Source organism: Rhagoletis zephyria, unplaced genomic scaffold (genome assembly GCF_001687245.7).
Source record: "Rhagoletis zephyria isolate East Lansing unplaced genomic scaffold, Rhagoletis_zephyria_1.1 Rzeph_scaffold_00550, whole genome shotgun sequence".
Classification (NCBI taxonomy): Eukaryota; Metazoa; Arthropoda; class Insecta; order Diptera; family Tephritidae; genus Rhagoletis; species Rhagoletis zephyria.
Genome location: NW_016157634.1, coordinates 142,369 through 155,316, shown reverse-complemented (window position 1 = coordinate 155,316; position 12,948 = coordinate 142,369).

Genomic DNA, 12,948 nt, shown 5'->3' with positions numbered 1-12,948 from the left:
TAAAATAAAAAGAACAATTCCGATGAAGTTTCCTTTAACATTACACATTTTATATGTTATTAATAAAAAAGGTGCGAACCACGTAAGTAAAAGAATTGCCAAGCACTGATAATGATTTTTGTTTTGAAATAGGTTTAAACTGGTATAAATTTGGGAAAGAAAATACTCCGATTGTTTTAATATTGTCAAAGTGGCAAGGCCGTTGAGAATACCCACAATTTATGAAACTTCCAAAAATTTTATTATCCGTCAAAAGTTCTTTATTGAAACGACCTTCTTTTTTGTATCATGGTTAGGATTACATCGCAATCAACGCTTTTATAGAGCATTCAATTCTAAAGAAAACCCATCAGTGACCAGGATTATACCATAAATGCCTCTGAGCTGTAGACTTTTGAAGAAAAACACTCAAAGTTTATGTGTATTTCATATGGGAAATCTTTGCACGCCTTGTGCATGTACTTAATGTTAATATTAAGGTTTAAAATTTTCAGGGAGTTTTTTTGTTTAGGTGTTTTCAACCAAATTTCGAGGTAGGAGTGAAAAAAACAATAGTCGCAAAAAGCACGCTAATATACTTACATTAATCAAACTTGCAAACTTAATACAAATTTTAGAAAAAATGCAAAAAATTTCCATCACAATTTTGACCTTTTTAATCTGAATTCTTGGATATGCAGTTACATGCCTCATGAAATTTTGGTAAAATTAGTTCAGGTTTTAAACAGCGCTATTTTCATATAAGTGCAATTTATAAACACTGGCGCTGATTTTTTTAATTTCTTTTTTTGCAAGCGTTCTTGCGCATTTTCTTCATTTTTGTATGGAAAAAGCCATCAGCAAAAAATTATCAAAGATCTATGCGGTTTCTAGCCGCGTAAAACTTGAGCCATGTAACTGCATATCCAAGAATTCAGATTAAAAGACAAACATTTTTATGGAAATAGAGTTTGTATTAAGTTTGAAAGTTTTAATAAATTGTATGGTTTTGGCTAAAGCACGAAAAATATTTGTATAAAATATAATAAAAAAGTTACTGGAAAAACAGTGTAAATATTTAAAATAAATCACCATGCACTGAGTTTTGATCGCCAGTGTGACTTTGTTTTGTTCAAATGATATTGCATTTTTATTTTCGAACGGTTTTGTTGTTCCATAAGCGAATAAATAAATTTTTTGTTGAATGCAATTAGTTTTATTTGTCTCTAGAAAAATTCCGCGTTTTCTTTCTCAGTTGTGCCCAAGTTCCCCAATTTGTTCTTATCTGTACCCCCTTCGGCATTTTAGGTCTAGCGACCCTAATAGACAGGGTGATTAACCAACGAGCTTGTATTGATATTATATTTATATCCTCATTTTCGTTGTTGGTGTTTCCGACAGGGTAGGAGTGTGATGTAATGTGGAACGATTTTCTGTCATCCCTTGTCAAATTTGGTTTGGAGACAAACCGGTTTCGGCATTGTGCCATCTTCAGTGTCATATTTCGTTCTGAATAGTTTCTGTTTGTCCGTCACTAGTTACAGCCGTGCTAAATTGTCGCTGGTTTTTAGTTAAGTACGTCTCAGAGGATTATATTCTTTCGGTCAACCAGTAGTTTCTTTTTCTGTATGTACATTAGGGTGGTCCACAAATGCATGTGAAAAAGTAAAGTCGGATTTTTTATGCTCTCACCACCTAGGATTGTTCTATACCAAAAAAATATACCCTAATTTTTTATTTTGTAATCAAAATATTTAGAGGTCGCTAAAAGCGCCCAAAGTTATCCATGTATTTTATCTGGGGAAAAAACAACTTTTCGTGGAAATAGTATAGAATAGTTAAAAATAAATATTTTTTTTACCAGAAAACGGTGTTTATCTGCACGAGATTCCCAATAACAATGCCCAATTGTTTATTTAACCAAACCCCACAAAAAACTCGAAAAATACTTTGAGGCGACCAATAAAAAATCTTTAGTATTAAAAAATTATTAAATAAATAATTGGGTATTTTTATTGAAAGTCTCCTGAAGAGAACTAGAGTTTTCCGATCGAAAAATATTGATTTTCAAGGATTTTGTACCATTTCTATAAAAAATTCTATTTTTCCAATATAAAAATACATGGAAATTTTGAGCGCTTTGAGCGAACTCTAAATATTTTGATTACAAGCTTTTTTAAAAACGAAGTAAATTAGTACAAATTGTTAGTAATTTTCATTAGAGTTTGAATAACTCCTTTCACTAAATGGCTTTTAGTAACTTTAACGAGACCTTAACTTATTTTATTTTATTCATTTTAGTGCAGTTTTGACAAAATTTTCTTGCTAAAAAATCTTTTGTTTCACTACTTTATTTTATTCCTTTGATTAAACATGTTAAATAAAAGCTTATTTTTAAAAAAATATTTTTTTTACATTACTTTATTTTCTAATTTTTAGTCCATTTATAAAAGCGTTGTATATTAAATAGTTTTATTTTATTTTATGTACAAAATTTTGCAATAGATATTAAAATAATTCAACTTGCAATGAAAGAGAACAGAAGACTTGGCAAGCAAAATGTTGTTTGCTTACGTTTTGTATAAACATACATATGTACATATAGCAGCAGTTAATTTTATTTAAAGAAATGGCGTGTCGTCCATTTCCTTTGTAGCCTGGCATATAATTAGGTGCAATATTTAACTTCTTCTGTCGGGGCGACATCTCGAGTCTTCTAATTCTTACAACGAGGTTCATATCTAGACTAGGTTGATATCAGAATTTGCCACAAGTAGCTTTGCTACACTATCGCCGACAGCTTTAACAATTTTATAGTGGTTTTACGTTCTTTGGCAAATTACGCTCTGTTAGCCATAAATCTTACTATTTTTTGACCGCCTTTGAATCAAGACCCCTGGACCATATGGGGAATTCATTTATATTTTAAATTGCATTGTCATCGTGATTGGAACTATGCTGAAAATTTCAAGTCTCTAACTTGTCGGGAAGTCAGTTTAAAATCGATTGGAAATTTCCGCGATTTGCGCGGGATGACCAAGTTAAATAAAAGCTTATAAAAATGGTAGAAGTGATAGCTATTTCGGAAATCACCACATTTTTCTTTTTCTTTGTTTCTGTAGTTTGGACCTGTGTTTCATTGTTTATGGTAGGCGCAGGGTTTCTGTACTGTTTTGCGTATAGTAGCCTGAGTGGTTCGAATAATATATCAGATGCGGTGTTTATTTGGTCATTCATTATTTTTCCGACGAGCGTCTTTTGTTAGTACATCTCCACAAAACTTTGGTTGTCTTTCCTGAAAAAAGCATAAAATCCATGAAGAAGAGAAAACTGAGCGACGAAAATGAAACTGTCAGAGGGCTAAAGGAAAAACTCAAAACCAATAAAGTAATCACAATAAAAGCAGACAAGGGGATCACAACGGTACAACAGAGCAACTAATCAAAGAAACAAATTGTCAGATGAAGAGAAAGGACTCAACCGATGACTACCAAGTGACAGTAAACCACGCAATAAAACAGGCAAAAACAATAATAAATCCAAGGCAAGCATATACAATGACATTAATGAATCCTTCCGCCCTTTCAATTATCGCAAACCAGGAAATCCGACGAGACCAATTATCAACCACAAATCAGCACCAGGATACAAACTGTCGAAATATCTAAAATCGTTGCTGAAGGAAAAACCGGAGCTGCCCAATAAATACACAATTACGAACATAGCGGCGTTAATTGAAAGGATGAAATCGCTAGATATACCCAAAGATGCGAAATTTGTATCATTTGATGTTAAGGATTATTACCCATCGATAACAACGACAGAAACAGTTACCAGTTTGACTAAAACTTTGCTAGAAAAAACAATCAAGAACGTTGCAACGGAAATCGTGAACACATTGAGGATAACAATATTCATTTGTAAATTTAATTGCAAAATTCAATCAGATTGTGGTCAGTTCTTCAAATCAATGTTTTGGTGCACCTTATTGACCGCAAATATCGAAAAATTAAAACGCTAATTTATTTTGTCAAATTAGTATTTTATTTAGTTATGTATGCATTTCGGTTGACAGCTGATCAAACATCGCTAGCGCGCGACTAATGAGCACTAATCAAAATAGACAAATAGACAAAAAGGTACAATAGTTGTGAACATAAATACATAAATACATGGGCCATTCTTTTTTAAGTCGGACGGATTTCGTAAAAAAAATAAATCATGTCTCCGATTCGCTTCAAATTTTGTTTTGTGGGTTCTATAAATGAAATAAGCTAACATATGTTCGAGGATTTTTTTTTCTTTTTTTTTCTTCGGAGATATGGTCGGTCAAAGTTTGCATTTTTTCGTGGTCCTGACTAATCATGTACTTCTTCAAAACGTTATACCTCGTGTCCTGCTCATCGTAGACATTTCATCTTAACGTCGTTTAAAAGCTCTGTATAATAAATGGTCAAGATTGTCCTAAAGCTAACTTAGCTATTAACAGTTGAACTTTTTGAAGTTGGTTTGCATAGTGAAGACCAGTGAATTGGGTGTTTAAAATTATTCCATCGTAACCCCTTTTTAATCTACTATATATTTGTGAAAATATGTATGTATGTATTTATGTATGTATGTATGTGCCAGGTTGCAGTCTAAACGGACGGACAGAATCGAACTGGGCCTATAATAGGGTGACAAAAATTGGGATCCGACAAGGGAGCGTGGCACCTCCCATAGGCGTGAAATTTTTAATCAACCATAACTTCCAGACCATAAGTCACATGAACTTGAAACTTGGTAAGCAGACATGTCAACAGTAGATGCTTATAGGCGGGTATATATAATCGAGTTTGTAAAAGGGGGCGTGTCACATCCCATAGGCGTGGAATTTTTTATCAGGTATAATCTCGGAACCATAAGTCGCACGAGCTTGAAATTCGTATTCAGGTATAGCTATGGTAGGTNACCATAACTTCCAGACCATAAGTCACATGAACTTGAAACTTGGTAAGCAGACATGTCAACAGTAGATGCTTATAGGCGGGTATATATAATCGAGTTTGTAAAAGGGGGCGTGTCACATCCCATAGGCGTGGAATTTTTTATCAGGTATAATCTCGGAACCATAAGTCGCACGAGCTTGAAATTCGTATTCAGGTATAGCTATGGTAGGTGTTTATAAAAAGATAAATATAAATGAGTTTGTAAAAGATTGCGTGGCAAATCCTATAGGCGTAGAAATTTTTATCACGTATAACTTTAAAACCATAAGTCACATGAAATTTAAATTTGGTATGCAGACATATCAATGGTAGGTGCTTATACGAGGGTATATATAAACGAGTTTGTAAAAGGGGGCGTGGCACATCCCATAGGCGTTGAATTTTTTACCAGCTATAACTTCGGAACCATAAGTCGCACGAACTTGAAATTTGGTGTGCAGACATATCAGTAGTAAGTGCTTATACGAGGGTATATATATATTGTCACCTTACCTTTTGTTTACAAAAGCCGCCCTACCTAATGTTTCAAATAGATGCACTTATCGTGCGCAACAACAATGCGCCGGGCCAAACGAGGTAAACAAATATACGCACAAAAGGGAGATGACAAAAAAAACCAAGCAACCGGCTGGCTCACTGGAGACGGCGGGGTTGCTGGCAAGGGGAACAACAAGACAGTATACAGACTAATCAAACTAAATAAAATTCACTAGTTATTACACACAATAAATATGAAGCTACCAACACTAGGGTGGGTCGAAAACAAGACAACAAGATTTACGACCAAGGAATCGAAACAAAACAAAACCTTGTTTTTGGGGCGCACCCGAGGTGAGTCCCACCAAAAGGTTACGAACCCACTCGCACTACCGCCCGTGCTGCCGGGGATATCTTTAACCCGCCTGTATGACTAGGCTCAGGGTGCAGGATGCTAAACAGGATCGGAAAGGGAAACACAATAAGAGGAAGCCTACCGACAACAATAACGCCTGAACACAGACACAACAAAAGAAGACGATACTTATCGGCGGTCGGTGGGCGTTCCGACCGCAAGGGTGCTCCTCGGGAATTTGGCTCCCAAATCCGGTGCCGACTTCACCACGCCTCGACTGGCGCTGCTCCTCGAAATTAATTGCTACTGCTACTGCAACCTAAGTGCCTCGCCTGGCACTTCACGAATTTTTATTAAAGATAAAGCACTTCTCACTACAAAAATTTATCTAATTTTACTGGGCTACTATATATAAAAACACTCGCGCTCGCAATAAGGATGTTGCCTTTCTCAAAGCTCGCTTAGAACTGCCCCGGCACGCAGTCGCGAGGCAGGCCGCAACCTACGCACCGGTACGCAAACCGTTGGAGTGTCAGCGCCGGTGTTGTTGGTGCCCGATCAATTGGCGCCGGCCCGCGCATTCTAGAAGCGAATTAGGCGCTTTAGCGGTCGCCACCACGGCGCACACAAACAACACCGTGAACTTGCTATTGCCATCATACGGCGGACAACAAAAGTGCCGCAATAGGTGAGAGCAAAGGCGACACCCCTACTACGGTCTTTCGCGTCATCTCTCATTCCTACATTCTTATCCTCGATCGACACCGCTTTGGGGCGGAGTGCCCTAATGGAGACTTTTCCCCTTTGCGGTGGCGCTCCACCGACAAACAACTATTTCGCTCAACTTGAGCTTATTCTGCTATTTATTTAGGTAAGTACATACATATATACACTTGGGTGTCGGCAGCCTTCACTCCTATCGGCCGGAGTGAAAGGAAATAGGTAAATAGAACGAAGGGGAAACAAATGTTTATTTTGTTGCGGCCAGTACGCGACAGTATAAACAAGTTTGTTAAAGGGGGGCGTGGCACATTCCATAGGCGTGGAATTTTTTATCAGCCACAACTTCGCACCATAAGTCCCACGAACTTGAAATTTGGTATGCAGACATTTCAATGGTAGGTGCTTATAGGAAGGTATGTATAAACGAGTTTGTAAAAGGGGGCGTGGGACATCCCATAAACGTGAAATTTTTCATCAGCTATAACTTAGGAACCACAAGTCACACGAACTTGAAATTTGGTATGCAGACATATCAATGGTAGGTGCGTATACGAGGGTATATATAAGCGAGTTTGTAAAAACTGGGCGTGGCACATCCCATAGGCGTGGGTTGGTTTATCAGCTATAACTTCGGAACCCTAAGTCACACGAACTTGAAATTTGGTGGGAACAAAAATGGAAAAAAATCAAAAAACAACGACAACAACAACAACAGCCAACTATAAAGGGACCGGTCCCCTTAAGGCGTCGGAAGGGTCTCGGCCCACTAAAGAAGGGGCTCAAGCGATACAGAGTACCTCCACCAGCCGTAGTTCGGTGACAAACAGCGGGAAACCAAGCCAATGGTGAAACCGGGCGAAGCTCCTGCAAAAAAGAAGGAAAGCGGCGGTGGGATGCTCAAAGGAGTCCACCCCGGGAAACTCCTGGCACCAGTGGATGCCAACCTGGCATGCAGATTGCAGCCGGGGATAAGGCTGAATCTGTGGCATAGGCCCCGGGCGGTCCTCCCGCGAAACCCAAGGCCTTTACGAGGCCTGACCAGAGGCCAGAACCAGCTACAGCGGGCTATCGACAGAAGAAGATGTCTGCACGAATTCTGCAAAGGTTCACCACTACGCCTGACCTGTGTAGCAAGGCGAAGGCAGAGCATGTGAAGGAGGTCCTCACAGAAATCGACTGGGCGAAGGCAGTCCTGCCCGATTACCGTAAGCCGGAGGAGAGACCTCCGCAGGCGCCCTCCAGTAAGCGCAATAGATCGGGGGGAAATACGCCCAACAATGCAAAGAGGGTCAGAACGCAGGGGCCTTCTTTTGCTGAAGTATCCAAGGAGCAGATCCTGCTTGGCGTCATTGACGAGAGCGATGAAGACAGCCTAGCCCTGAGGCAGCAATGGAAGAGGGTTAAGGCCGCGATGGCCAACATTGCTATCACCATCATGTTGGAGAATCCGGGACCTCCGCCAACCTGCAAGGGAGCGGGGTGGTTTCAAATTAGCATCCGGGTTATAGCATGCGAGGATGCTAGATCGGCGGATATTTATATGAAGACAGTCGAAGGCATTGGAGAAGTCTACCCTGGTGCGAAGCTCAGGGCTGTCGACTTCAAGGANACAGAGTACCTCCACCAGCCGTAGTTCGGTGACAAACAGCGGGAAACCAAGCCAATGGTGAAACCGGGCGAAGCTCCTGCAAAAAAGAAGGAAAGCGGCGGTGGGATGCTCAAAGGAGTCCACCCCGGGAAACTCCTGGCACCAGTGGATGCCAACCTGGCATGCAGATTGCAGCCGGGGATAAGGCTGAATCTGTGGCATAGGCCCCGGGCGGTCCTCCCGCGAAACCCAAGGCCTTTACGAGGCCTGACCAGAGGCCAGAACCAGCTACAGCGGGCTATCGACAGAAGAAGATGTCTGCACGAATTCTGCAAAGGTTCACCACTACGCCTGACCTGTGTAGCAAGGCGAAGGCAGAGCATGTGAAGGAGGTCCTCACAGAAATCGACTGGGCGAAGGCAGTCCTGCCCGATTACCGTAAGCCGGAGGAGAGACCTCCGCAGGCGCCCTCCAGTAAGCGCAATAGATCGGGGGGAAATACGCCCAACAATGCAAAGAGGGTCAGAACGCAGGGGCCTTCTTTTGCTGAAGTATCCAAGGAGCAGATCCTGCTTGGCGTCATTGACGAGAGCGATGAAGACAGCCTAGCCCTGAGGCAGCAATGGAAGAGGGTTAAGGCCGCGATGGCCAACATTGCTATCACCATCATGTTGGAGAATCCGGGACCTCCGCCAACCTGCAAGGGAGCGGGGTGGTTTCAAATTAGCATCCGGGTTATAGCATGCGAGGATGCTAGATCGGCGGATATTTATATGAAGACAGTCGAAGGCATTGGAGAAGTCTACCCTGGTGCGAAGCTCAGGGCTGTCGACTTCAAGGACCTACCGGTGCGACCGAGAGCCAGAGCATGGTGGCCTTGAAAGCCAGCGGAACCCGAAAGGATCCTGCAGAAGCTCAGGGCAGTCGACTTCAAGGACCTACCGGTGCGACCGAGAGCCAGAGCATGGTGGCCTTGAAAGCCAGCGGAACCCGAAAGGATCCTGCAAACCATAAGGCTCTATAACCCGGAGCGACCTATCGAAAATTGGAAGGTGGTGAAAATAAATAGAAGCGATAAAGCGACGATAAGAAATCCATAGAGTTCTTGGAGCAAAAGAGCGGGGTGATACGGTACGGCTGTGACATGGCCAAAATTAAGATCTACAGCAACGGCGTAAACGCAGCGAAGAACCTGATCGCGGAGGTAGAGCCGGGGGAGGCCAACAGCGACGTGGAGATGGAGGAGGAATCCGAGAAGGTTGATCCGATGGCCGACCTGACCGGGGGTTATGCCTCATCGACGTCTTCGCTGGGGGTCGGACGCAGGCTTCGGCTTTATACGGAAGAGGAGTTGATCGAGATGTCGGAAGACGCGGTCAACTCCACCCTAATAGGCGACGTGGGCGATAACGGCCAAAATGGTGAAGGTATTGCAGATTAACCTTCACCACTGTAAAGCAGCTTCAGCTGCACTGCTGCTCCATCTAACACCTAAAGGGTCAGCCGACATCGTCCTAATCCAAGAACCTTGGGTGGTGGGACAAAACATTTGCGGGCTGAAAGCGCCGGGCTACAGTCTGGTAAATGGAGCCTCAACGGGGAAACCAAGGACGTGCATATTGATAAGTATCACACTAAAGTGTCTCTTTCTTCCACAATTTAGCGACGAGGACACAACAGCATTCAGTCTAAGTGTAAACGGACGACCAATTAAGATGGCATCCATGTACCTANGGTAGGCGAGAGTTGGTAAAAAATAACGGGTTAGGGGTAAACCCAAACAAAACAGAACTTGCACTCTTCACGAGAAGGTACAAAATCCCCCCATAGATAACACCAAGGCTGGTACAGACCACACTAAAATTAAGCGATTCTGCTAAATACCTGGGGATAGTCCTAGATAGAAAATTCAGCTGGACTCAAAACACCGAAGAGCGGGTGCGGAAGGCCACGGTTGCCCTATACAGTTGCAGGAGAGCAATCGGCCAAAAATGGGGGTTAACCCCGAAGATAGTGAACTGGATATACACCGCCGTGGTGAGGCCCATACCTCTGTACGGGGNTAGTAGGGGAATGCCCAAGGCTCCTCTAACTAGAAATTTGCGTAATACCAACTGGCATAGGTATCGGGAAGAGCTGGATAGGCTTTTNGTGAGGCCCATACCTCTGTACGGGGTATTGATACGGTGGCCAGTGCTGGAGAAGAAAGTAAACAGTAATAAATTACAAAAAGTGGAGAGAACGGCTCTGATCTGCATTAGTGGTGCTCTCCGCACAAGACCTACTATGGCATTGAATACGATCCATAACATCGTACCTATAGATATTATAGGACGACAATACGCTGCGTTTGCAGCCCTAAGACTACAGGGGCTTAAAAGCTGGAAAGCGGCTCGCTGTGGTCACACTGCAATTCTGAGAAACCGACAACTTCCGAGTACAACGGACTATTGTGTACCAAGGCCCACCTTCACTNTCTTTTCGACCACTTTACAGCCTGCAGTAAGGCAATTGACATTGCATGCCCCAAAAAGCAGCACCGGGGTAGGAAAAAGCCACCCTGGTGGAATGAAGAAATCAAGATTTCACGCAAGAACTGCAGGAAAACCTTCAACCAGGCCACTGCNTCCGAGTACAACGGACTATTGTGTACCAAGGCCCACCTTCACTAAAGGTTATAGCGTAATGCTACCTAGCAGAGAATCATGGCTCGAAGGAGTTCCGGGGTCTAGAGATGCCATAAAATTCTACACGGACGGCTCCAAACTAGAGGCGTCTACTCGGAGAAATTGGAAATAAAAAGATCATTNAGATTTCACGCAAGAAATGCAGGAAAACCTTCAACCAGGCCACTGCGTCTGGTAGGGAGGGACATTGGGAGACCTAGAAGACAACGTTACGGGAGTACAAGAAGCTCCTAAGAAGGTCGAAAAGAACCTCATGGAAAGACTTCTNTTCTGTCACTATAAATTCGGGAACAGTTGCCAACTGCCGCGAATCACTTAATGTGATGGCAGAGCAGTTCGCTTTGCACCTGGTATGGGTACCGGGGCACAGTGACATACCAGGAAATAAGAAGGCAGACGAGCTTGCAAGGGCGGGTACTTCCTCTCCACNTTGCTTCTTTTCACACACTTCCCGGGTGCCACGGACAGCATGCCGGTGCAGCTACATCTAACTGGAGATCCTTCGGTCACTGGAGACTTCCTCACTAAGGAAAAGGTCATCTGGTCTATTGGGACTTTTAAGCCATATAAATCACCAGGTCCGGATGGCATTGCCCNTACTCTCAATAAAGCCGATATGTCACTGGTCATTGGTCTGCTCACAGGACATATCTTGATAAGAAGGCACGCAGAACGCCTCGGGGCTAGTCACAACGACTACTGCAGAAGCTGCCACGATGAAGAAGAGCCTGAATCAATAAGGCACTTACTCTGCGANGTGGCTACATGCTATAATTAAGGGTGTATTAGCTCTTAGTCATATCCCTAGAAAGTGGAGGGAGTCAAGAGTGGCGTTCATCCCCAAGGCAGGGAAGGTGTCCCACAACAACCCAAAGGATTTCAGGCCCATCACCTTGTCATTTCAATTGAAGGTTATGGAGAGACTGGTGGAGGTCCGTATCAGAGAGTCGGTTGGTGACGGACTCTCTACCACACAACATGCTTATACGAAAGGTAGATCTACAGAAACGGCGCTACATGAAATAGTGTCGCATATAGAAANATGCCCAGCACTAGGCAAGAAAAGACAGAAATTCCTAGGTATAGGTCTTTTAGACGATCTAAGGCTCAACTGCTAAGTTGGGAATACGGCAGCTGCTAAGGTTCGCAGACTCCACGAACTGGTTTAATGAGTAGGGGTTTTTGGATCCATGTGGTATCACAATGGGCCCTGATCGAGCCTAAGTGTGCTGGCGCCCTCTGGACCTAGCAGCCGCTTCAACCTAACCTAACCTATAACCTCGGAACCATAATTCGCACGAGCTTGAAATTCGGTATGCATGTATAGCTATGGTAGGTGGTTATAAAAAAATAGATATAAATGAGTTTGTAAAAGATGGCGTGGCAAACCCCATAGGCGTGGAAATTTTTATCAGCTATAACTTCAAACCCATAAGTCACATCAAATTTTAACTTGGTATGCAGACATATCTATGGTAGGTGCTTTTACGAGGGCATATATATATAAACGAGTTTGTTAAAGGGGGCGTGGCGCATCCCAAAGGCGTGGAATTTTTTATCAGCTATAACTTCGGAACCATAAGTCCCACCAACTTGAAATTTGGTATGCGGACATATCAATGGCGGGTGCTTATAGGAGGGTATATATAAACGAGTTTGCTAAAGGGGGGCGTGGCACTTCCCATAGGCGTGGAATTTTTTATCAGCTATAGCTTCGGAACCATAAGTCGCACGAACCTTAAATTTGGTATGCAGACATTCCAATGGCAGGTGCTTATAGGAGGGTATATATAAACGAGTTTGTAAAAAGGGCGTGGCGATTCCCATAGGCGTGGAATTTTTTATCAGCTATAACTTCGGAACCATAAGTCCTACGAACTTTGAATTTGGTATGCAGACATATCAATGGCAGGTGCTTATAGAAGGGCATATATAAACGAGTTTGTAAAAGGGGCGTGGCACATCCCATAGGCGTGGAATTTTTTATCAGCTATAACTTCGGAACCATAAGTCAAACGAACTTGAAATTTGGTATGCAGACTGTAGTAGATTCCAAAGATTTCTTTTTAATATTTTAATTAAAAGTTAACAAAACTTAATTTATTTTTATATTGTTAGCAATTCGAGAAAAGTTTGAATAATAAAAATTTT